This window comes from Bos indicus, chromosome 14 (genome assembly GCF_029378745.1).
Source record: "Bos indicus isolate NIAB-ARS_2022 breed Sahiwal x Tharparkar chromosome 14, NIAB-ARS_B.indTharparkar_mat_pri_1.0, whole genome shotgun sequence".
Taxonomy (NCBI): Eukaryota; Metazoa; Chordata; class Mammalia; order Artiodactyla; family Bovidae; genus Bos; species Bos indicus.
Genome location: NC_091773.1, coordinates 3,660,455 through 3,686,558, shown reverse-complemented (window position 1 = coordinate 3,686,558; position 26,104 = coordinate 3,660,455). Strand labels below are relative to the sequence as shown.

Sequence of the window (26,104 nt, the reverse complement as noted above, 5' to 3'; positions counted from 1 at the left end):
CCCTGGTGGCTCAGCTGGTAAAGAATCCGCCAGCTATGCTGGAGACCTGGGTTTGATCCCTGAGTTGGGAAGATGTCCTGGAGAAGGGAAAGGCTACCCACTCCAGTATTCTGGCCTGGAGAATTCCATGGACTGTATAGTCCATGGGGTTGCAAAGAGTCAGACACGACTGAGCAACTTTGACTTTCACTTTCTGGGGCCCACTCAAAGGCAGCTCCCTTCTTAACTCCTCCCTGCAACTGTGACTCGGGGCATGCACCCGACATGTGGCCGCCCCAGTCCCTGCCCCTCAAGTCACAGTGCTCTACCCCTAACCTCACCAGGCACTCTCAGAGGACTTGGGTGTTGGCCACCAGCCTGGCCACTGCCTTACCAAGGATGAGAAGACCATGCTGGGCAGACCCATTGGGACTACGGTTAGTTCTGGCGGCACTCAGGATCCAGGTGTATGTCCTTGGCTCTCAGGTGGCGTGTTCTCTACCCTACGAGGCTGTAAGCACGTGAATGCCAGGCCTGGTGCTGCCAGACGACTACCCAGGGGCATGGGCAGAGCCTGCTCCCCGGGGCCAGCAGGGGAGCTCAACTGCCCACTGACATCACCCCATCTTTCACAACACAGTGCCAACCAGTCTGTCCCCTGCGGCCCAAGGAGAGGTGGGCTAACCGGAAAGGGCGGGTGGCACAGAGGTAAGGATGGCAGCATGCCCTGTTTGTAGAATAAGGATGCGTGACAACGCACTCAGGAAACAGGACCTTAGTCACCAGATCGATCACCTGATGAGAAAGCTGCCCATGCAGCAGCCAGGCTCTCTGCCTGTGATTCCTCCCTGGACCTGGCCTCCAGGGGCACTTCTGTTAGGTGGGCCTGCCTGCCCCTCCAGTGGTCTGCCCGTGTGCATGCATGCACGCGGGGAAAGGCACGCATGTGTGTCACGGAAAGGCCCTGGTGGTGCAACCTTCAAAAGTCTGGTGTAGAATATGCTCCCACGCCAACAGAAGTAATTAGAAATTTTACTTCAGAAACCACCATGAAGTTCCTTCAGGGAAACCAAAAATGATTTGGTTTTGGCAATAAAACCAAAAGTCCATCATGCCTTTGAATCCTTATCAAATGATAGCACAGATCTGATGTGCCTTAAACCCTCTGCGTCTCCCGCAGCTCCACACCCCCAGCCTGCCTGTGAACCCCGTATGGAGCGCCCCTGCCAGCCTCGTCTTGGAGCCCCAAATGCTGTGGCTCCCGCCTTGATAATCTCTCAAAGTTCAGTTCCATGGCTACGTTTTCTGGGAAGGGTCCTCTTTCTACCTCGTGGTCAAAACCAGCACATTATTTGTTCTCTGGATTCCGGTCTCAGCGTTCAGTGGTCGCTTTAGGACCACATACCTAGCACTCGGCCTGCGTGCTCCCTGGGGCTGTGCCGAGACGGCCTGGCACACGCCAGGCACTTAGTGACTGTCAGCTGGATGAAGGATGGAGGCTTCCCCAAAGGAGCTATTAGAAGCCCTTGGACTCAGCTCCCAAAAAGCCCCACAGGTGTGCCTGGTTTACTCCCGTGTTCTCCTCCCGGCCTTGCGGGGGCCAGGCCAGCATTTCCTGAATGAGCAAATGAACAAATGAATGACTTTCTCCTTGACAGTAACAAGTAAGTTACTCATGCTTGCCAGAGACTGCTTGCAAACTAACGTGCACTTTGGTGAAACGGAACCACATGGAAACAACTAGGGTGAAAGAGACTTTCATTCCAGCCCAGGAATAGTGGGGACAAGTCCGGAAGCAACAGTCAGAACTGGACACGGAACAACAGACTGGTTCCAAATAGGAAAAGGAGGACGTCAAGGCTGTATATTGTCACCCTGCTTATTTAACTTATATGCAGAGTACATCATGAGAAACGCTGGGCTGGAAGAAACACAAGCTGGAATCAAGGTTGCCGGGAGAAATATCAATAACCTCAGATATGCAGATGACACCACCCTTATGGCAGAAAGTGAAGAGGAACTCAAAAGCCTCTTGATGAAAGTGAAAGTGGAGAGTGAAAAAGTTGGCTTAAAGCTCAACATTCAGAAAACGAAGATCATGGCATCCAGTCCCATCACTTCATGGGAAATAGATGGGGAAACAGTGGAAACAGTGTCAGACTTTATTTTTCTGGGCTCCAAAATCACTGCAGATGGTGACTGCAGCCATGAAATTAAAAGACGCTTACTCCTTGGAAGGAAAGTTATGACCAACCTAGATAGCATATTCAAAAGCAGAGACATTACTTTGCCAACAAAGGTCCATCTAGTCAAGGCTATGGTTTTTCTAGTGGTCATGTATGGATGTGAGAGTTGGACTGTGAAGAAGGCTGAGCACCGAAGAGTTGATGCTTTTGAACTGTGGTGTTGGAGAAGACTCTTGAGAGTCCCTTGGACTGCAAGGAGATCCAACCAGTCCATTCTGAAGGAGATCAGCCCTGGGATTTCTTTGGAAAGAATGATGCTAAAGCTGAAACTCCAGTACTTTGGCCACCTCCTGTGAAGAGTTGACTCATTGGAAAAGACTCTGATGCTGGGAGGGATTGGGGGCAGGAGGAGAAGGGGACGACAGAGGATGAGATGGCTGGATGGACTCACTGACTCGATGGACGTGAGTCTGACTGAACTCCGGGAGTTGGTGATGGACAGGGAGGCCTGGCATGCTGCGATTCATGGGGTTGCAAAGAGTTGGACACGACTGAGCGACTGAACTGAACTGAACTGAACTGAGTGGAGCTCACTGCAGCACAGCACAGCAGAGCCTGGGCAGAAGACTCAAAACCATGGATTTCAACATACTGGTCGTTATGCAACAAGGTACAGTGACCCCTGAGAGATGACGTGAGCCCACAGTACGTCAGCTTCCTGCCTTGAGACATTTCTGGGTCATGACACAGGGAATGGGGAGCTTAGGGGGAGCCCAAAGGCTCTGTGAGGTGAGGGGCTGGACCTGTGAGTCCAGGGAGGTGAAGGCCCCCAGAGCTTATAGGAGAGAACGCTGGAGAAAAGAGAGCCAGGACAAGAGAGGGAGACCTTGGAGACCCAGAGGGGTCCCACAGGAGTCAGCACCATCCAGCACATAGGCACGGCTGGGGAGGGAGCACCTGCAGGGTCGCAGGGAGAAGTTGCTGCTCACACAGACCCAGGCACAGAACCCGCTCCCACCAGCGAGACGAAAGAACATCAGAATTCAGAAAGTGGTGGCCTAGCTGGAAAGCTGTTAGCTCTGCAGTGGGAAAGAATTTGCTCTAGACTAAAAGATGCTCTGGTCTTGCTTAAAAGATCTTGAAAGCAAAAACCAAAATGATATAACCTTTTCTAAGGAATAGAACTGTATCCCAGAATCTCGAGCATATTTATATCCAGCACCCAACAAGGCAAAATTGATCATGTCTGCCATCCAATGGAAGATTACTAGGCATTCAAAGAAACAGAAAAATATGACTCACGATGAGGAGGGGAAAAAAGCCAACAATCAAAACAGGTCTAGAAGTAACACTGAATTAGCAAATGAGAACATTAAAGCAACTGTAATAATCTCAGGTGTTCAAAAAGTTAAGCAATGACAGGGAAGGTACAAAAAAGACTCGATCCAAACTTCTATCAATGAATTGTATGGTATTTGAGATAGAAATAAGTGGGATGGGGTTAATAGCAGACTACACTGCAGAAGGAAAAATAAGTGTACTTGAAGACACAGCAATACAAAAGATCCAAAATAAAATATGCAGATTAAAAACTTTACAAGAAGAATATAGTTAAGTTCTTAGAAAATTTCAAGTGGCCAGACCCACCTGCAGTTGGAGTGCCCTGAAGGAGAGGAGCATGGAGAGACACAGAAAAAAATAACTGAGAAATAACGGCCATTTCCCCCCCAAAATTGATTAAAAAAACACAACTATAAACTCCAAGGTCCAAGAAGCTAAACAAACCCCAAACACAAGAAGTAAACTACAGCAGGGCACACTACCATCAAGCCCAGTGATGATGAAGACAATCCCTAAAGCAGCCAGAGAGCAAATATCGCTCACAGAGGAACGAAGGGAAGAATGACAGTGGTTTCTCATCAGAAACACGTACAGAGACTGTGTAAGTGTTGGCAGGGTGGGGTGCAGAACCGCTGACCAGGATTTGAAACCAGGCTGAAAACAACTCTTCCCAAAAATAAAGTGAAATAAAGACTTTTTCAGAATTACAAAAGCAGAAAGCATTTAGCAGAAACAGACCTGCATTTTCAGAAAGGTGAGAATAAAGTCTTGCGGGTACAAAGAAAACAACACCAGATGAAGACACAGGCGGAGAAGGCGATGGCACCCCACTCCAGCGCTCTTGCCTGGAGAATCCCAGGGACGGGGGAGCCTGGTGGGCTGCAGTCTTTGGGGTCTCACAGAGTCGGACGTGACTGAGTGACTTGGCGGCAGCAGCAGGAGACGCAGGTAAGAAGAAACAAAGGCACAGGAAATGGTGACTACATGGGTGAATATATAAGGTTTTGTTCTTGTTGAAAACTCTATAAAATAATAAAGATGTTTTTTGTGGTTTATAATTTTCACACAAATAAGATGCATGATAACAGTGATAGCACTCGGGGAGAAGAAGGTATAAACATCAAGTTTACAATGTCACTTTAACTTAAAAATGTATAAACTTAAAACAGGTACTAACGTAATACAGTTAAAAAAAAAAAGTCATAGTTTTAGCCAAAAGGAAGATAAATTGTCTTTGTTCACAGATGACATGATTGTCTATGTAAAAAACACAAAAAGCTAACTAAAAATCCTCTTGCAACTAAGTGATTATAGCTAGGCTGAACGATACGAGGGATAATAAATACACAACATCAATCAACGGGACTTTCCTGATGGCCCAGTGGCCAAGGCTCCATGCTCCAAAGGCAGGTTGCCTGGGCTCCATTCTTGGTCAGGGAGCCCGACCCCACGCCTGACAGCGAAGAGGCCACGTGCTGCAAGTAAAGACCCTGCAGGCCGCAGCAAGGAGGGAAACCCCGCAGGCCACAGCAAGGAGGGAGGACCCCGCAGGCCACAGCAAGGAGGGAAACCCCGCAGGCCACAGCAAGGAGGGAAGACCCCACACACCACAGCAAAGACGGAAGACCCCGAAGGCCACAGCAAGGAGGGAAGACCCCGCAGGCCACAACTAGGAGCCAGTGCAGCCAAACACACAAATGAGTACTTTTTTTAAAGGTAGTTAGCTCCCCCCAAAATGAAATACTTAGGTAAAAATCTAACAAAATATGTTTAAGATATGTGAGGAAATCAAGCAAACTCTGATGAAAGTAATCAAAGAAATAATTAAAATATAGAAAGAGATATTCCATGCTTGTGAATAGACTCAATACTGTCAAGATGTCAGTTTTTCCCAACCTTATTTATAGTCACTTAAATCAAAATCAAAACCCCAGAAGGTGACTTTATGGACACTGGCAAACAGCTTCTAAAGTTCATCTGGAGTGGCGCAATTAAACCGCCCAACCCAAACACCAGAGCAGCCAACGCTGCACTGACAGGAACGAGCAGAGGTGAAGAGCTGAGACGAGCTGACTTCGAGACTTCCTAAAAGGCACAGTGGTTACGACCGTGCAGCATTGGTAAAAGAACAGGCAAACAGATCAACGCAACGAGAGCCCAGAGGCAGAGCCAGGTAATACAATCCAACAACCCTTGATAAAGAAACAAAAGTGAGACAGCGGGAACATGACAACGTCTTCAACAAACGGTGTTGGAACGACAGGACGTCCGCGGCCGGAAAAATTAAAAACGCATCTAGACCTCACACCCATCACAGAAACTGGATTAAAATGGGTCACGTAAGCGTAAAGAGCAAAGTATACAATGTCTAGGAGATAACCTAAGAGAAAAGTCTACATGACCTTGGTATAGTGATGAGTTTTAAAATACTTCAAAGGCACTATCCATAAAGTAAAGAATTGGTAAGGTGGAAAGAATTAAAATTAAAAACTCCTCTCTGCAGAAGACACCATCAAGGGAATAAGAAGACACTCATCAAGGGAATAAGAAGACGAGCCTGGGAGGAAATATTTGTAAAACACATGTCTGGTAGAAGAGTGTTATCTAAAACATACAAAGAACTCTTAAAACTCAGTGATAAGAAAACAACTCAAAAAATGTGCTGAAGACCTGAATTCACACCTCACCAAAAAAAGATAACTTATGGCAAATAAGCATTTTATAAAGAGATGCTCAACATCATATGTAATTAGGGAACTGCAGTTTAAAATAAGATACAACTACACACCTGTACTCTAAACACCCAAATTCTAAAGCACTGACAACAGCAGATGATGGTAGTAAGGAGCAACTGGAACTCTCACTCATTGCTGATGGGTGTGCAAAAGGGAACAAGCATTTGCAAAGACAGTTTGGGGATTTCTTACAAAACCAAACTCTTTCCATATGATCCAATAATCATGCCCTTTGCTATTTACCCAGATCATCTGAAAACTTATGTCCAAAGAAAACCTGCATACAGATGCTTTATTCACAAATGCAAAACTTGGAAGTAACCAAGATGCCCTTTAGTGAGTGAATGGATGAATACACCATGGTACATCCAGACAATGGAATATTATTCAAAACTACAAAAAAAAAAAAAAAAAGCTGTCATGCCATGAAAAGACACGGGGGAACTTTAAATGAATATTACTAAGTGAAAGACGCCAAACTGAAAATGTTACATACTGTATGATTCCAACTATATGCATTTTGGAAAAGGCAGAACTGCAGAGACTGTGAAAAGATCAGTGGTTGTCAGGGACCTTGGGGAGATGAAGAGGTGGAGCACTGAAGGTTTTTAGGCACCGAAATTATTCTGCACAATACTCTTAACGCTGCACATATGCTTACATTTGTCAAAATTCATAGAAGGAACCACACCAGAAATGAATCCTAATGTAAACTGTAGATTCTGGGTAACACTCAACAAGGTAGGCTCACTGATGGCGAGCCTGCACGTCCACTCTGGTGGGGATGCTGCCAACGGGGAGGCGGCAGGGCAGCAGGTGAAAAGGAGCTCTCTGTACTGTCCACTCAAGGCTGCTGTGAGCCCAAAACTATTGTAAAGAATAAAGGCTATTTTTAAAAATGGAATTATAAAAATACTTAACAAGTCCAAAGGAAGAAGGCAGTAAAATAGGAAAATGGAACAAAGAACAGTTGGAACAGACAGAAAAGAGAATATCATAGACTTAAAGACAGTGATAAACTTAACAATCACATCAAATGTTAACATTAAATGGACCCAAATAAAAGGCAGACATCGTCAGGATAAAAGCAAAATAAAACTAAACAGGATCTGACCATATGTTGCTAAAAAGAAATGCACTTTATAAAGAAACATTAAAATTGCAAGTATGGGAAAAGGTATATCAGGCAATCACTAATGCAAAAGTGACTGGCATGGCTATATTAACATCAGCGCAAGTGATATTGTGAAGTTTTGAATGTTATTTCATGATGATAAAGCAATCAGTTCATCAAAATGACCCAAGAATCCTAAATGGCTATGTATATATAGTAACGGAAGTTCAAGATTTGTGAAGCTAAATCTGATAGAGCAACCAAAAGAAATGGCAAAACACAGTTTTGGGGTGTGCATTTCTTACTCTCAATAATAACAACAAGCAAACAGAAAATCAGTCAGGACATAAAGGACTTGAACAATCCTGTCAAACGACCTGCCTGGTTAACGCTTGCAGGGCGGGACTGTAGAGCACGTCTCTTTCAAGTGTACAAGACATTCATCAACACAGACCACACTCTCAACCGGAAGCTTACAAAGATCGTCATACCAAGCACATTCTGACAACGATGGTGTTATATTAGCATTTAATAACAGAAAGAGATCTGGAAAATCCCCAAATATTTAGAAACTAGACAATACACTTCCAAATAACCCTCTGGTCAGAAAAGAAATTAAATGGGAAATTAGAAATTATTTTGAGCTGAGTGAAAATGAAAACGTATCGAGATCTGTGAGATGCCAATAAAGTAATGCTTCCTGGGGAATTTATGGCACTAAACATCTACTAGAGGAGAGGGAAAATCTCAAATTTATGATTTCAGCTTCTACACTAAGAAATTAGCAACAGAAGAACAGATTAAATCTGATGTTTTTTAAAAAAGGAAGGAAATAAACAGCAAAGTGGAAATCAATGAAATGGAAAACAGAAAATCAATAGAGAAAATCAATGAAACCAAAAGCCGGTTCTTTGGGAAGCTCAGTAGAATTAGTAAACCTCCAGCCGCCCTGATCAGGAAAAACGAGCGCATGCAAGTGATGGGTATCAGGAATGAGAGGGGCGATGTCAGGAAGAGGAACAAACATCTACCACGGGACCCAAAGACGCCACGCCTAGAGAGTGATGCCAAAGAAACGAATGTGCACCTCCGTGCAAAGACTTTTACACGAACGGCTGTGCTGCTTTCTAACGGCCCCAAGCTGGAAGCAAGCCAAGTGTCTACGGAGGGAGCGGGTGAGGAGTACAAGGTGGGCACCTCTGACGGGGTGCCGCCTGGCAACGGGAAGGGGCAGACTGCTGAGATGCACAACAGGAAGGCATCTCAAAACGGTCATTCCGAATGAAAGAAGCCGGTCACAGGAGAGTACACAGTGCAAGAGCCCACTGATACAAAACTAACCTACACTGACGGAAAGCCGATTGGTGCTGGGCACGGGGCGGCGCCGGGGCCAGAGAGACAGGCTAACCTACGCTGACGGAAAGCCGACTGGTGCTGGGCACGGGGCGGCGCCGGGGCCAGAGAGACAGACTAACCTACACTGTCGGAAAGCCGACTGGTGCCGGGCGCGGGGCGGCACTGGGGCCAGAGAGACAGACTAACCTACACTGACAGAAAGCCGACTGGTGCTGGGCACGGGGCGGCGCCGGGGCCAGAGAGACAGACTAACCTATGCTGACGGAAAGCCGATTGGTGCTGGGCGTGGGGCGGCGCTGGGGCCAGAGAGACAGGCTAACCTACGCTGACGGAAAGCCGATTGGTGCTGGGCACGGGGCGGCGCTGGGGGGCCAGAAAGAGGGCATTACTGCAGGGCAAGAGGAAGCTTGGGTGGAGAAGGCTTTATCAGGGTATGCCTGGCCCAGGGTATGCATGCTCAGTCACTTACTCGCGTCCCACTCTTTGCAACACCGTGGACTGTAGCCCGCCAGGCTCCTCTGTCCACGGGATTCCCCAGGCAAGAACACCAGAGTGGGGTGCCATGCCCTGCTCCAGGGGATCTTCCCAACCCAGGGATCAAACCCGCGTCTCCTGCGTCTCCTTTGTTGGCAGGCAGGTTCTTTACCTTGGGTCACCTGGGAAGCCCTTCACCAGGGTACACATTCGTCCAGATGTATCAGGTCGTACCCTTTGGATATGCTGAGTTTACTGTGTGTTAACCAGACCTCCGACAAAGCTGCTAAACCTCCGGAAACTGAGTCAGCCAGGGCGTGAGGGGCTTGCTTTACTACCAGGAAGGCCAGGCCTCTTCCATGAACAACACCCAGGTGACGGATGAGGAGTACAGCCTTTGCCTGGGGGAACGTCTAGTCACTGCTTAATTTAAACTGGAGGAGGAAAACTCCGGTTCAGGGTGACTGAGCTGCTTCACATCTATGCCGAGGCCCAAGCAGACAGTGGGGGCGGTCGGGGGTGCCTACACTGGCTGGGCCCCGCCAGGCCCGTGGCAGACAGGAGCATCTTTGCTCTCATCACAGCCTGGAAGGACGGCTGCTGGGCCCGCTCTGAGGATGAGGACCTCGGTTCCGAGCTGACTTCTGCCCAGGGGGCGTCTCACTGTTAACCCCCAAAACAGGAAGGGGCCTTGCCGGAAATGTCATTGTAAATGAGCAAGTCAAAGACAGTGATATATATTTAAGTTTTTTCGTAAATCTTTATCAGTTGTCGTTATTCAGTTGCCCAGTCACGTCCAACTCTGCGATGCCGTGGACTGCAGAATTCCAGGCTTCCCTGTCCATCGCCATCTCTCAGAGTTTGTTCAAACTCATGTCCATGGAGACAGACGAGCCTGGTAGGCTGCAGTCCATGGGGTCGCTAAGAGTCAGACACGACTGAGCAACTTTCCTTTCACTTTTCACTTTCATGCATTGGAGAAGGAAACGGCAACCCACTCCAGTGTTCTGGCCTGGAGAATCCCAGGGACGGGGGAGCCTGGTGGGCTGCTGTCTCTGGGGTCGCACAGAGTCAGACACGACTGAAGCGACTTAGCAGCAGCAGCATGTCCATGGAGTCAGTGATGCTATCTAACCATCTCATCCTCTGACGCCCTCTTCTCCTTTCTGCCTTCAGTCTTTCCCAGGATCAGGGTTTTTTTTTCCCCAATACTAAAACCTTTATCAGGTTAATATTTTTAAAACTAATGACTGCTTAATGTCCTTTTTATTTTTCAAATCAACCCCGTTGGTATTTCAAGCCTTGGGCCAAGTGTCCCTGCCCACTGGCACCTGGGCCAGCTTCTGCCCAGGGACCACTGTGTATTGGCCAGGCCCCATGGGAAAGCTGCTGAGAGGTGTGACTTGGAGTGACCTGTGACTGCGTGGCTGGGCCTCAGGTTGCCTGGTAACAGGGGTGGGGGGGGTGACACGCTGCGTCGCTCCAGGACAACTGCCAGCACCACCTTAGTTGGGAGCAGAAGAGCACTGGGAGGCAGAGAGGGCAGCTGGGAAGTGAGGGGGGACCACCTGCCGGGCACTCACCCCCACCCCTGCGAGGCGCCCCTCTGTCGCCAGCCCACCCCCAGGTATGACACGGGGTGCCGGGCCTGGCCCTCCTGGCGGGGTGACCCCAACAAGCTGCCCCCGTCCCCGATGGGGTCTCTGCTGGGTCCCTCTGTGATGTCGGCTTCCCCCCCACACCCCCATCTCAGACGTAAGCGCCCCTCACAGAGCCTGGTGTGCAGAGGACCCTCCACAGACGCCCCCCAGCCCCTCCTGCACAGCCCGCGCCCCAAGCGGCCACTGTGAGTGAGTGTGTGCTGCAGGAGGGTGGGCTGGTGGGTTAATTTGAAATTTTAACTTGCTTTCCTTTTCCCACAGGGAAAAGATGTGGGAACAGGTTTCTAAAAATAGCCTGGCCTGTCAGAACTGTTAACCGTCAGGCCGGGCGGAGATGCCGGCCGCCAGGGAGGGAGCAGCCAGGAGTCCTGGTCCAGGGCCTCCCGCTCCCAGCACCTGCTGGGCTCGCTGGTCAGCAGGCAGCGCCGCCCCCGGCAGAGACCGGCCCTCAGAGGGGCCGGGGACCCCCCAGGGCACTTCCCCACAGCCACCCCCATGCAGGGAATGGCCAGGACCACATACCATGTCACACACTGCTCCCCCAGGGCTGCCTGCTCTGGGGGTGCAGGCTTTACACTCTCCCACTCCCGTCCCACACAGACCTACAAGGACCCCTCCCTCATGGGAGCAGACTGAGGCTTGGAGAGGCTGGGGCAGCGTGGACCCCAGCCAGACGAGTGACCAAAATCCAGCCCATCTGTGAGGTCTGTGGTCAAGGGTCCTGATGCCTCCGTGTACCGGGGTCCCTGGAGTTCGTGGAAACAGGTTCTTTCTGGGGTGGCCATCCACACACAGGGGTGATGGCTGCGGACACCCCAGCCTGGGTCTGGACTCCGTCTGCTCCCCACCTTCCTTTCCAGGGAAAGAACAGACCCGGCAGAGAGTGGGTGGGAAGAGACGGCAGGAAACCAGGGCAGCGTCGCACCACCGGCCCTAGGGCCCACGGCCTCGCCCAGCACACGGTCGGCCCACCACCTGTCTGAGCAGACGACCCCACCAGTCACAGCCAGGCTGCCTGCTCTCTGGCTGTGCCAACCCCAGGGCCCTCAGGGGACACAACCAGACCCGGGGCCCCTCTGCCGACAGTGTCCCGGTCAGACCGGAGGGTTTGGAAGAAAAGTCCCAATGAAAGGGGCCTTGTTTTAGAAGAGCCGAAGCACATACACTCAAGTCTCTCTGACGTGAGAAACTGGCTGGACGCTAAGATGCAAATACCTCCTGGGAGTTAAGAGGACAGTGCAGCGAAGACCGTCGGCACAGACATTCATCCAAACGTCGTGAGATGATTAAAAAAAAAACGTGCCAGGAACAAGAGGCCTGCAGCTCCTGGCGGGGCAAGCACAGCGCGCTTGGCACTCATGCACCACAGCCCCTGCGGCCTCCCCTCCAGGTGGGCGCCTGGCGGGTGGACCCACAGATGGGAACGCAGAGCCCGGGCAGGACGCAGGTGCGTGGCGCCACCCCGAGCCACGCTGACCCGGGCGAGGCCACAGGCCCGCCGCCCGCCTCCCAGGCTGTCTGGTCCACAGGCCCGCGTCTGCCCTGCCCTCAGGCATCTGTTGTGACTTGGCCTCCTTCGCCCTCGATGCTTGAATTTCAGCCCAGCTCAGCCACACTTCAGAACGGGAGGGGCTGTGCGTCTCCCTGCAGACTTCCTAGAGGCCCCAATCTGTGTGTCCATCATCTCACAAAACCTGGAAACACATCTGAGTGATCAGTATCTTCCTGTCCAGCCTCGGCGGCCGGAGCTGGAGGCGGGGGGTGAGTCAAAACAATGCTGAAGCTCACCCGGCCGGTGGGGGGGGTGGTGGGCAGTGCTGGGGCTCATCGGCCTGGACACCCACACCTCCCACTGTCCCTCATCCACGTGGCCTTCCAGTCTGGCTGGACGCAGCACGTGCTCCTGGCTACCAGTTCTCTGGGGTCCTGGGCTGGGATAAAAGGTAAGCACGCCTTTGACCCTGAACCAGAGGGAGGCAGGCAGGGGCAGGAGGCAGAGGTTAGCAAAACCAAGAGAGAGACAACTGTGTTAACGCAGGAGAGTGGAAAGGGAGCCTCATTGAGTGAGCTCTCATCCATTTTATTAACAGGCCTCGACTGGAACACTGACATCGCTAATCTCATTAAGGAGGGCCTCTCCTGCTTCCTCCCCTCCGCCCCGCCCGGCCGGGGCTCATCTTTCTCAGTAATGGGGTTACGTGGGGCCTGGCCGGGCTGGGGAACGTTACGATGTGTGGCCACTGAACTGGGACAGCAGGTGTTTGTCCATGCATCTGCAGAAAACGCTCGCAGCACCATCTCTGCATCGGGACACACACGGGCAAGGACACCGGGAAATTGAATCTCATTACTAATTAATGGCTTTAATGCCTGTGATCAGGCCTCAAACACACTCTATTTTCCCAAAGATAAGGTTAGCCCTGTTTGAACTGGGAGCCCAAGTGCTCTGCAAATGCTGACGCCAGAGAGCTCGGCTCCGCTAATCAAATTCAGGCGTTCCGAATCGACCGCCTAGGTTTTCAAAACTGTGACCGGAGAATAAATGACACTGGGAGGCTGGCTTTGTTCTCCAGCGAGAGGTGCCACGTGGTGGAGGGGTGGGGGGCACAGACCCAGGGGCCCACACTCGCCGCAGGGGACGAGGGCGGTCCCCACCCCGGGACTGGCGCTCAGAGCACAAAGCAAGGGTTCTAGACGAGGGGTGACTCTGCCCCCCACCCCCGGGACCCGGGACGAGGTCTGGAGACAGTCTGGTCATCACGCCTGGGGGAGGGGTGCCGGCATCCAGTGCACAGAGGCGGGGTGACCAACAGACCACACGGCCCCACGTGTCCACAGCACCCGGGGGCAGCCCGCACTGCCAGGGACGGACGAGGGGCTTGGAGGGGGCAACCTCACGCCTTGCAAGAAGGGGTCTCAGACCGCCCTGCTGGTCCTCCACTGGCCAGCCACAGGCCCCCTGCAGCCTGCGTGTACACACACCCACACAAGCACACACACACACCCCACACACACCCCCCCACACACAGGCCCCCTGCAGCCTGCGTGTACACACACCCACACAAGCACACACACACCCCACACACACCCCCCCACACACAGGCCCCCTGCAGCCTGCGTGTACACACACCCACACAAGCACACACACACCCCACACACACCCCCCCACACACAGGCCCCCTGCAGCCTGCGTGTACACACACCCACACAAGCACACACACACACCCCACACACCCCCCCCACACACAGGCCCCCTGCAGCCCGCGTGTACACACACCCACACAAGCACACACACACACCCCACACACCCCCACACACACAGGCCCCCTGCAGCCTGCGTGTACACACACCCACACAAGCACACACACACACCCCACACACACACCCCCACACACAGGCCCCTTGCAGCCTGCGTGTACACACACCCACACAAGCACACACACACACCCCACACACCCCCCCCACACACAGGCCCCCTGCAGCCCGCGTGTACACACACCCACACAAGCACACACACACACCCCACACACCCCCACACACACAGGCCCCCCGCAGCCTGCGTGTACACACACCCACACAAGCACACACACACACCCCACACACACACCCCACACACACACCCCCACACACAGGCCCCTTGCAGCCTGCGTGTACACACACCCACACAAGCACACACACACACCCCACACACACAGGCCCCCTGCAGCCTGCATGTACACACACCCACACAAGCACACACACACACCCCACACACCCCCCCCCACACACAGGCCCCCTGCAGCCTGCGTGTACACATACATACACCACACATACACACAAGCACACACACCCACACACACCCCCCCACACACAGGCCCCCTCAACCTGTGTACACACACATACCCATCCCCACACACACCCCCCACACACAGGCCCCCTGCAGTCTGCGTGTGCACACACACACACTACACACACACACAAGCACACACACCCACACACAGGCCCCCTGCAGTCTGCGTGTGCACACACACACACGTACACGCATACAGGAACACACGCAGCCTGTTAGTAGGAACCCGGACTTGGGGCTTGAGAGACAGCTGGGGCCTGACCACAGGGCCCCACTTCTGTGAAGACGCCCCCCTCCAGCCCCGGGAGGAGCCAATGTTCAGCAGGTCAGCGCCCCCTCGGGTGGCGCTGGGCTCGGCGGGTCCAGGTCTGGACACCCACCTCCCGCAGCACGGCGCCCTGTGGAGCTGACGTCCAGGCCTGGGCCTATGCCACCTCTGGGGCAAAGCACACTGCTCGGCTGGACTTTAAATCCTGTTTGCCCAGAGCTGACAGCAGGTGAACGGAACCATCATTCACAGGGAAGCAGAATGACAAAGGGCTTCCTCGGGCTGCCGTGTGTCAGGGGACAGGAGCTGGCTGCCGGTGGGGCAGTCTCAGAGCCAAGGGCCAGGCTTGCTGGCCGAGTGACTCACTGGGTCTGGCTGTGAAGGGAGCTGCTCATCCAGGGGCCAAGGCAGCCAGGTGCAAAGGAGCCACGTTCAAAACCAGCCTGGGCCACTTACTAGGCAGTGTGCCCTGGGAGAGACGCTTAACTTCTCCGAGCCTCCATTTCCTGCCCTCTTAAACGGGACATGATCCCCACCTCCTCGGTAAGTGAGGTGATGGCTCTGGGGGCCCTGTACAGAGGGGCCATCTCATGGAGGGTGACACGCCTGGCCCAGAGTTGGTTCCAAGTCAGAGGAGCTTTCGAAAGGAAACCCTGACTCTGCTCCATCCCGACCACGCCCATGGAGGTGTGCTCCCCTCTGCAGGGCACCCCACACCCAGCGGGGGTGGGGGGGGCTGGCTCCCGCCCAGCCTGCCCCTTCTGCGGCCAAGCCCGTCATTCTACGGCTGTCCCCCAGCGGACGGTCAGCTTGTTTAGGGAGGCAGCAGCCAAGGGGAGGGGCCGTGAGCTCCTCATGCAGCCATGGAGACTGGGAGCCCACCCTCTGGAGGGGTGCCCAGGAGCTCACAGACTGGTCTGGGACCCCATCTTGCCCCCCTGGCACTGGGCACAGTGCACAGCCCATGCTGCCCTCCTTACCACCCCCAGCGTGCACCACATGACTGCCACGGGGTTCGCGCCGTCCAAGGAGGCTCCAAACTATCGCATGACTCAGGAGGGCTGCCCAACGTGGCTGTCGGACAGGCGTCTGGGAGAAGAGGGGACCCAGGCCAAGTGGTGACCCTGGCCACCTGGGGGACCGGGCAGCATCCCTAACACAGCTCTTCACGCCAGGCACCCCTGGGGGGCAAGCTCTAGGAACCCAGGTGTGAACCCTGCCTGGCGATCATGCACCCCCAGGAGCAGGACAGTGACCCGGCCGTCCTCTCCAGCCCTGTTCCTGGCCCGTGGCCTACAGACCGTGCTCACCCTGTCATTTCTGTTGGGTCCACGGCCGCACAGCAGAGGACGCACTTGTGCACGTCACCAGGTGGACGCTGCTTCTGCCTGGGGCTCCCCCTGCTGAGCCTCGGAAGGTCCAGCAGGGACGGGTGCTAAATAAGGACCCGCACACTACCTGCAGCCTCGAGTCCCAAACGAGCAGCAGCGACCACTGGGACTTCATCACACGTTAAATCTGTTCATGTGACGATCGCCGTGTCTGTCATGGAGAGGACCTGAGAGCAGGCCCACAACCAAGAAAGCCTATTGTTTCTTTCTTAAGCCTGGGGAAGGACAGTCAGGGAGCGAAAGACAGGAACCAGGGTTCGTGCAGGCCCTACTGTGTGCTGGGCACGTCTCGACCCTAACTCCCTTAGGACTCTCGGAGCCCTGGGAAGAAATAATGCACTGGGTTCTTGGGGAGATATCAGATCCTCTAGGGACAGGCACTGGAGAAGGAAATGGCAACCCACTCCAGTGTTCTTGCCTGGAGAATATCAGGGACAGAGGAGCCTGGTGGGCTGCCGTCTATGGGGTCGCACAGAGTCAGACACAACTAAAGCGACTTAGCAGCAGCAGCAGCAGGGACAGGCACGAGAGAGGATTCTTTGCTCCGTGTTGGACTCTACACCCAGGACTCAGGGTCTCGTCCAGGTCCCCAGAGGCCACGGTGAAAGAGGGACAGGCCCAGCTGTCCTGCTCCAGCGCAGAGCCCACTCTGCTTTGCCGCGCCTGCATCGTGTACAGGACCCATCCACCAGACACCTCTGGAGGAAGAAAGGCCACTGCTGATGAGCTGTAAGAGCCAGGTGCCACCCTGTGTCACCAGGGCCCTCTCCGCAGGCACTTCAGTGAGACACCTGGACACGGAGATCTCAGAGCGCTACCAGGAAGATGGGGGAGCTGGCCAGACAGCCCCCAGAGACCCTTCCAGCCTGAGCTTCCATGATTCAGACACAGCTCTCCCCTGGGGCTCACAGGGCTTAATTGCCAGGCAGTGCAGCTGATGGGATCTGTAATCAACGCAGGGTAGGAGTGCGGTGGGGGCGGTGGGAGAGGTGAAGTCATCAGCAAGCGGACACTTTGATGAGCACTTAGAGCCACCACTTAGCATCTGAAAGCATCCTTTTCAATTATCTGACAAAGAGCCCAAGGCTAACCTGAAACCCTGAGTACACAGCTGGAGTGTTGGGAAGCCATCAGGATCACGATGCAAGACGGGCCGGGGAGACGAGAGAGGTGGGAGGCAGAGCTTTGGAATTGAAAACCAGCCAAGCACAAACCAAATACCAGCCTGAGACCCCCCCTCTGCTGAACAGCAGTGGGAAGGGACAGGGACCCCAGCGTGCGATGCTCGGGGTCACCAGCTGTGGTGAACAGTCACTAAGCAAAGCCAACGCAGGAGGAGGCGGAGGGGCTCCGCCGGCATCAGTAGGAGACTGGTTCTCAGCACAAGCAGAGATGGAGTGGGGAGGAGGCCTGCTCAGGACGCTCCCTCTCCTTGCTGCCCTGTTCCCGGTGCTGTTCACAAAGTCAGTCTGCGAGCAGAGCCCTGGGCTTCTCCAGGGGCTCAAGAGCCCAGCTCTGCGCTGGGGGGTGGGGGGCGCATGCAGGTCACCCAGCAGTGCTGCGGCTCAGGGAGCGGAGCCCGCCCCAGTCACCTGGGAGGTCTGTCCCAGCCCCCGGACCCTTATTCTGGGGCGCATGCTCAGGAGCTGGGTGACTCAGTCACTCCCCACACTGTCCCCCACCCCCACCTCCCGGCCGGGCAACACTCATCTACTTCTGTCTCTATAGATGTGCCTGTTCTGGACATCTCACGTGAAAGCAATCAGCCAGTAGGTGAGCTTGTGTGTCTGGCTTCTTTCATTAGCGCGATGTTCTCGAGGCTCACCCATGCAGCAGCAGCATGGATCAGGAACCTCCAGTTCCTTTTCTCAGCCGAGTAACATTCCACAACATGGATGACTCACACTTATCTGTTCGTCAGTTGACGGACGCTTGTGCTGTCTCCACTGCTTGGCTGCTATGAAGATGCTGCCATGAACATTTGTGTACAAGTTTTTGTGTGAACAAGTTTTCAATTCTCTTGGGTATATATGCATCTCAGAGTGGAACTGCTGGGTCATATAGGACGCTTACATTTAACTTTCTAAAGCAGCTGCACCGTTTTACATTCAAACTAGCAGAGTATGTGGTTCCAGTTCCCCACATCATCCTAGCAGGGGACAAGTGGCCTCGTATTGTGACTGCGACTTGCATTCAATGAAGTGCAAGTTATCCTCTTGTTGTTGGACAATAACAATGGTATCCTGTCTAGGGAGAGGGTGGCAAGTCCAAGGCCATGAGGATTTATCCCTATGATTTCTTCTAAGTACTTTGTAGTTTTAGCTTTTATTTTTAGGTATTTGATTCATTTGGACTTAATTTTGACATATGGCGTAAAGAAGGGGTCCAGCTTCATTCTTTTGCATATGGATATCCAGTTGTCCCAGCAATTCGTTGAATACATAGCCGACTCTTGAATAACACGGGTTTGACTTGAACGTGTCCACTTACACATGGATTTTCTTCAATAAATAGGTATGACTTCATAATAAGTTTGAAATTAGGAAGTGTGAGTCATCCAACTTTATTCCTTTTTTTTTCTCTTCAATATTATTTTGGCTATTCTGGGTCCCTTGAATTTGAATTCTAGGCTCAGCTTGCCAATTTCTGCCAAGAGACCAGCTGGAATTCTGATAAGGATTGTATTGAATCTGTAGATCAGTTCGGGGAGGATTGATCTTAACAAAATTAAGTCATCTGATCCACGAACAAAAGATTTCTAATTAGTTATGTTTTTAAACATTTTAATTTCTTTCAAGGATATTTTGTAATTTTCAGCATATACACTTCTTAGGTTTATTCCTTTGTTCTGCCAATGTAGATGGAGTTGTGCTCTTAATTTTTTTGTGTGTTCATTGCTAGTGTATAGAAATACAATTGATATACCAATCTTGCATGGAAACAGACACTTTTAATTGGATCTAGGATTTAGAAATATGACCTTATCATCCTAAAGAGAAGCTTCTGAAGATGTGGGGGCTGGGCGAGGGTACAGCAGCTAAGCTGGGAGAAGATGAGAGCCGGAACGATAGTGACAGATGCTTCTGATTGCTTCTGTGTCTGCCTTCTTAAAGGAGGGGGTGGAGGGGAGGCGTGGAGGGTGCTGCCCGAGGTGTGGCTACATCGGGATCTGTGCTTTGCAGGGACTGGCTCCGGATACAAGGGTATAAATGACTCCAATCCACAGGAGACTGTGAGCCACTGCTCCAAAGGGTTATCTTCTAAACTCTGGATGCTGGCCATCACTTCAATAAGCCAGTATGGGAACACACAATGGGATCCAAGCAGTGCTGCTTGGAAGAGGTTCCTGGGCTGCTTTAACAAATTACCGCAAACTGAGTGGCTGAAAACCACAGCCATCTATTCTCCTACCGCTCAGGAGCCAGAAGTCTGAAATCAGCATCGCTGGGCTGAGCCGAGGTGCTGGCAGAGCCGCACTCCCGTCAGAGCCCCGGGAGACTCTGTTCCTTGTTCTCCCAGCCTTTGCTGGCTGCTGGCTTTCCCTGGCTTCTGGCTGCATTGCTCCAGCCTCTGCCTCTGGGGTCACACGGCCTTCTCTCCTGTGCGTTGACCCTTCTTCGGCCTCCCTCCTATAACAACACGCTGCTGCATTTAGGGCCCATGCGTGTTATCTGGGACAGGCTTCCCAGATGGCGCTAGTGGTAAAGAACCCGCCTGCCAATGCAGGAGACAGGAAATGCAGGTTCAATCCCTGGGTCAGGAAGATCCCCTGGAGGAGGACAAGGAAACCCACTCCAGTTTTCTTGCCTGGAGAATCCCATGAACAGAGGAGCCTGGCGGGCTATAGTCCACAGGGTCACGAAGAGTTGGACACGACTAAAGCAATTTAGCATGCATGCATGCATGTTATCTGGGATAACCTCAAGTCCCTTAACTCACACCTACAGAAACCCCCTTTGGCCACATACAGTCAGAGTCACAAGTTCCCAGGAAGGAAGGCTTGGCTCTCCTTTGGAAAGACTTGGTTTTTTTTTTTTTGGCTGCACTCCATGGCTTGCAGGATCTTAGTCCCCTGACCAGGAGTTGAACCTGGGCCCCGGCAGTGAGAGCACCAACCCAACCACAGGATCGCCAGGAAATGCCCTGGAGAGCCACTTCTTGGCCTCCCCCTGGCTCTGCGTGCAGACAAGTGTAATCCCCATAACCTCATGTATCAAGCGCTAAGTCACAACCTGCCGGAACCACCCCCTTCACTGGCTTCCGAAAGGGGCCATGTCCCCACAACGGCACTTTCTGCCCACTCTCGGGGGCTCTGTCAGAACCTGCCCCTTGTTCCGTCATCACCATGGCAAATCCACCCAGTCTCCATCCCCTACTCTGAGCCCCTGGACAAGGGCCCCAGGGAGGGGCGGGGCTCCCGTGAGCACCTCCCTAAAGCAGCTGCCAGACCTCCTGCAGGGACTGGCGCAGAAGTGGGGGGCCAGGCGGCCTCTGAAGGCCCGGGAGCTCCAGGGCTGGGGCTCGGTCACTCGTCAGATGTTTACTGACTGGCCGAGTGCTGGCCACAGAACGCCATCAAGGCACAGCCCCAAGCACCCAGCACCCTCTGCCACATGCACTGCCACGAACCGAGGGGCCTTACACATGTCACTCGTCACCTCCATCCTCTCGTAACCCTGCCCTGCTGTCCGTGGACTGGGTGGTCAGCACCAACTGGCAGGAACATGCCCCAGGGCCTTCTGGAGCTCCCATCCCTACACAGGACTTCTGGGAAAACCCTCTCCTTTAGTCCACATGACCTCCACCCTTGCAGCCGAGAGGACCTGCTGAAAGGCCTTCCCAGTGACCCTCTCTGGGCTCCCGGGGCCCGCGTGCCGTTTCACTGTCTCTCGATTTCTTTCTCCCTCCCAGAAGCATCTGAGCTCTCCCGCACGCGGAGGCCCTAGCCTGACGCACACAGTAGGCCCTCAGCACCTGCCGGCTGAGCTTTCTCAGCACCTGCTCCCAAGGCCCTTCTTCTTCTCTTAGAGATTTGTTGAAGGAAAACTGTGGTACTACAGCAGAAGCCCAAAAGCTAACACATCCCCGGACACCCCCTGGTGTCCTGCCCTCTCCCCAACCCCTGACACTCCGCTCGGGCCCTGGGGTCCCCTGCTAGCTCCTGTACATGGTCGGCTGTTTCCCCCTAGACCCTTGGCCCTGCCCCTTCCTTGGCCTCGAGTGTCCCTCCTTAATACTCCCTGGCTTGGCCCACCTTCCTGGGGGTCTTTGCTGATGTGGCCCCCTCGGCAAGGCCTTCCCTGCCCTCCCTGTCTCCAGCCACTACCAGACACTTGTCTCCCCTACAGAAAGTGAGAGTTCCTTGGACAGCAAGGCGGTCCAACCAGCCCATCCTAAAGGAAATCAGCCCTGACTCTTCACTGGAAGGATTGATGTTGAAGCTCTAATACTTTGGCCACCCGATGAGAAGAACTGACTCACTTGAAAAGACCATGATGCTGGGAGAGACTGAAGGCAGGAAGAGAAGGGGACAACAGAGGATGAGATGGTTGGATGGCATCACTGATGCGATGGACATGAGTTTGAGTAAGCTTCGGGAGTTGGTGATGGACAGGGAGGCCTGGCGTGCTGCAGTCCATGGGGTCACAGAGTCAGACACTACTGAGCAACTGAACTGACTGATAGAAAGTGGGCGCTGGAGGGTGGGATGGTGCCACCGTGCTCCCTGCTCTATCCCTGGCATGCAGTAGGTACTTAATGTGTGTCGAACAAACGAATCAAATGAATGGACCCGTGGGGACCCGTGTGCGGATGACTCGCAGTGGGGGCTGGCTCCCGGCCGCCGTGTGAGGGAGGGTTTTACCGTTGAGATGAAAAGTTCAGTGCACAGTTATTCTCGGGGAAAGAACACAGCATAAAAGTCATGGAGGGTTTGATTTGCCGTCAGATAATTAAGCCTCACATTTAGAAGTCGTGTCTCTGGGAGGCCAGATAAGCAGCTGGAGGAGGGGGTGGGTGTGGGGTGGGGGTGCAGGGCAGGGCTCCCCTCCTCGCCTGGCTGTGTGCTCAGCCAGTGGCAGGATGCTCCACAGTGGGGATCTATATCTCGGTCACCTTGGCAACGATCTGAAGGGAATGCCATCCAAACGTGTGGTCTGGACGGTCTGTGAGTTTGCTCTGTGAAGCCAGGAAGTGCCCGTGCGCCAGTCCCCAGGGCGCCAGGGTCTGCAAACACAGCACATGAGCCCATGGGGGCAGCAGCGGCTCCAGCCCTCGGCTCACACGCCTCCAGCAGGGTTGGAGCCTGAAGTTCAACCAGCCAGGGGCCCGGCCAGCCCCCACTGACTGGACCGCGGAAGAGCTGGGTCTGCAGCCAGTTTTCTCTGCTGTCTGGAGCAGTAATGCTCCCAGCGTGTCTCCCGATGGGACTTTCAAATCACTCATCACACGCCACCATAGGCTCCCACCCCGGCTGGGGAGGGCTTCTCTCACGTTAGGGGTCCAGAGGCACCTCCTAATGGGGCACCCACTTGGGCAGTTGGTGAAAACCAGATCAAGCTCTCTGCCTGCCTCCTTTAAGCTCTCTTATTCTCACTGAACTCCCCAGGCCTTGCCAGGTGGGCGGGGCCCTGGCTTTCAGCCCAGATAAAGGGCAGATGCCCCGAGACTGAGACGTGCGTTCCCTTGGGAGTGTCTGTAGGTCTGGGGGATGTGGATCTGATGGGGGTGCTCACGCTGCCTTCTTTCCTGGGTATTTGAGAACTCCAGGCCGTGCAGAGGCTTGGAGAGAGAATGTTCCAGAGACTGAAATGGGCTCTGCAGCGTGTGTGAAGTGCCCAGCAGGGCTCCCATCTCCCAGGACTCTCTGTCTGATGCCCCAGAAAGCCTCTGATGGTGGGCAGTGTAGAACGGCGGGGTGGGGGACGTGCTGGCACGGGTTGGGTGGCTTTGTCTTGGTGGGATGGGACGTCCCCCCGCACAGGTGGGTGTCATGAGTCTCATTTAACACAGGAGAGGGCAAGAGACAGAAAGCTTAAGGAGCTTAGCTAAGGTCGCAGAGCCTGAGGGTGGCTGAGGCAGGGTTCTGCCTGGTTTTTTAAAAAGCTTACTATTTTTTAACATCTTTGAGATGTACCTCATACACAGCATAGCGTGCCGCCTTAAGGTATATAATCCAGAGCTTCCAGCACGTTCACAGTGTGCACCCATCACCACCACCTCAGTCAGAGCAGGTCGCCCACTAAGCAGGAACCCTGCACCTAGGAGCTGTCTCACCCACCCCCTCGCCCCCAACAACCACTGATCTACTTCCCGTCTCTATAGATTTACCTGCTCCAGATGCTTCAAACAAATGGAATCGGATGGTGTGTAGCTTTTAACGTCTGGCTTCTTTCACCTCACGTGATATGTTAAACACGCACCCACATTTCAGCACATCTCGGCACTCCATTCCTTTCAATGTCTGAGCAACGTGCCATCAAAGGGTAGACCCTGAGTCGCCGAGACCCCAGCTGGGGGACACCTAGCTTGGTCGTTTCCACTTTCAGCTTCTGTTACAACTCACACACAGGTCTGGCTGGTCCTTCATAGGTTTTTACTTCTCTTTGCCAAGGAGGGGATGTGCTTGACTTAGACCCCTGAGTTCTTGTACCCAACCTAGTTCAAAACAAGGATATATCTCTAGAGACTATAATATTTCATCCCTAAAAACATCTAACTTGATAACCCCCTAGAGGGAGACGAATGCAAAGCTCGGATAATCCATTTATCTTGTCCCACTTAGCATGTACCCCCAGAGCAAAAAAAGTTGTTAGCTCGACTTGTACAGAAGCTGCTGCTAAAATGTACTTTGCAGTACAGCCTCGCCCAAAGACGGACTCAGCACTTTGCCCTGGGTTGCCGCGTCGGCAGCATTTGGACTAAACGGGCGCAGTGCCGGGAGCGAGGCCATCCTGCCAGCGTGACGACAGGCCGGCAGCGTCAGGGCGGCCGCCGAGCAGCAGCACCCGACGCCCCGAATGCCCCAGGCAACAGGCTGCCTCAGAGGGAGGCGGGCCCTGAAACACACTGGCGCGTGGGCGGCTGGGTGGAGATCTCGCTGGGGACGAACCCGGGCAGCTGCCCTACATTCTGTCCCTGCCCACCGTGACGCCCTTCCTCTGTCTTGGCCAAGCCTGGGTTCACCCGCCGGCACCCGGGGTCCTCCACAAACCTGCCCACCTGCCGTTCCAAGCCCGAGGGGGCAGCAGCCCTGCCCCCACTAGCATCACATCCGAGACCACAAGCGTGCCCAGCACACACCAGGAGCCGATACGATTATGCTCACTCCACCGCACAGCCACAGATAATCAACCCCACACCTACGGCCAGCCCAGAGGCTGACCGCGGCTTCCCCGAGCAGATACCGCCGAGCATCCTGCCAGCCCCTCCCGCCTCCCCACACCCCGCCCCCTCCCCAAGTCCCCCTGAGTGCTCCCACAGCCAATGTTCCCACAGGTACACCTGGCACCTGAGCACACCTGCCCTGAGTGGAGTCAGTGGGCAACTGGAAAGACGGGTGAGAGCCATGCAGACGGGCCGAGGCACCCGTGTGACTGTCCGCTGCCTCCGGAAACCCCCAGAGAGGAGAGTGATGAAACAGACACAGGTGTGCCCACGAGGAGAGAGGCCATCCTGGGAAGAGGTGAAGAGTGATGGGCGGAGCTCAGCAGACACCACGGACAAAGGCTCAGCGGCCAGCAGGCGAGGGGTCAGTGGGCCCAGTGTCGGGGGGACAGGCGGAGGAGCCTGTGAACAGGGCACAAGGGCAATGCAGCCTGAGGCCCACAGCAGGGGTGCTGCTCTGCGAGCCGAAGAACACACGAACCAGAGCCTGCCGTCTGCATCCCTAAGGGAGCTCTGCCCCCAGGGTCACCTCCATCGCTGTTCTGACCTGTGAAACGGGACCAGCACGAGCCCCTCTCCCTGCTGGCCGGAGGAGCGAGGGAGGAAGCTTAGCGGGCCTGCGTGCTGGTGACTCACGCAGGTGAGATTTCACACCTATTTGACCTTGGGCAAGTCAACATTAGCAGCTTCCCAGGTGGCTCAGTGGTAAAGAATCCACGCGCCAATGCAGGAGACTGGGTTCAATTCCTGAGTCAGGAAGATCCCCTGGAATAGGAAACGGCAACCTACTCCAGTGTTCTCTTCTGGAGAACCCTATGGACAGAGAGCCCGGTGGGCTAGTCCAAGGGGTTGCAGAGTCAGACACGGCTGAGTGACTAAAACAGCAACAAAAGCTGACTTTGGAGTCTCACTAGGAGCGGAGCTGACACCCAGGCTGGGTTCTCATGTCTCGGTCCAGGCAGACGCGAGACGGAGGCTCAGAACACTCACTTTTCTTGGGTTTGCTGCTAACAGGTGGCAGAGCTAGACTGAATCCACATCTGAATCCAAACTCCTCTTCCCCCTGAGCCCTGCTAGCTGGCCTAGAAGGAAGGGCTGGTCGCTGAGAACAGTGGGAGCTCCTGTCCTGAGAGATGCCTGGAAGGATGCCCATGGCGGACAGACTGCGGGCGCGGCCTCAGGAGCATCAGCAGGGCATCTGCGGGGGCTCGGGCAGGCCACCCCTGCCCCCAAGGCCCGCGTGCTCCGGCTGCCATGGGTGGCTCCCCTACTCAGCCTGGGGCAGCTCCGAAGTCAGGCTGCCAACTGGCTTTATCTTCCCTCCGATAAAGCAGGGAGGAAGCTGTGGGAGGGCGGGTGCGGGAGAAACAGCGGCCCCAGCCCAA

At 54.0% G+C, this 26,104-nt stretch overlaps 1 protein-coding gene and 1 long non-coding RNA gene across 4 annotated transcripts in view; one reads left to right on the top strand and one right to left on the bottom strand.

Moving 5' to 3' along the window:
* TRAPPC9 (trafficking protein particle complex subunit 9) overlaps nucleotides 1-26,104 on the bottom strand; it is a 388,615-nt gene that overhangs the window by 26,044 nt on the left and 336,467 nt on the right. The gene's annotated exons all lie outside the window — the stretch shown is intronic.
* On the top strand, nucleotides 10,667-13,406 carry LOC139186861 (uncharacterized). The gene is made up of 2 exons (XR_011570467.1): nucleotides 10,667-12,607; nucleotides 12,937-13,406. It is a non-coding gene; the product is annotated as an uncharacterized lncRNA (long non-coding RNA).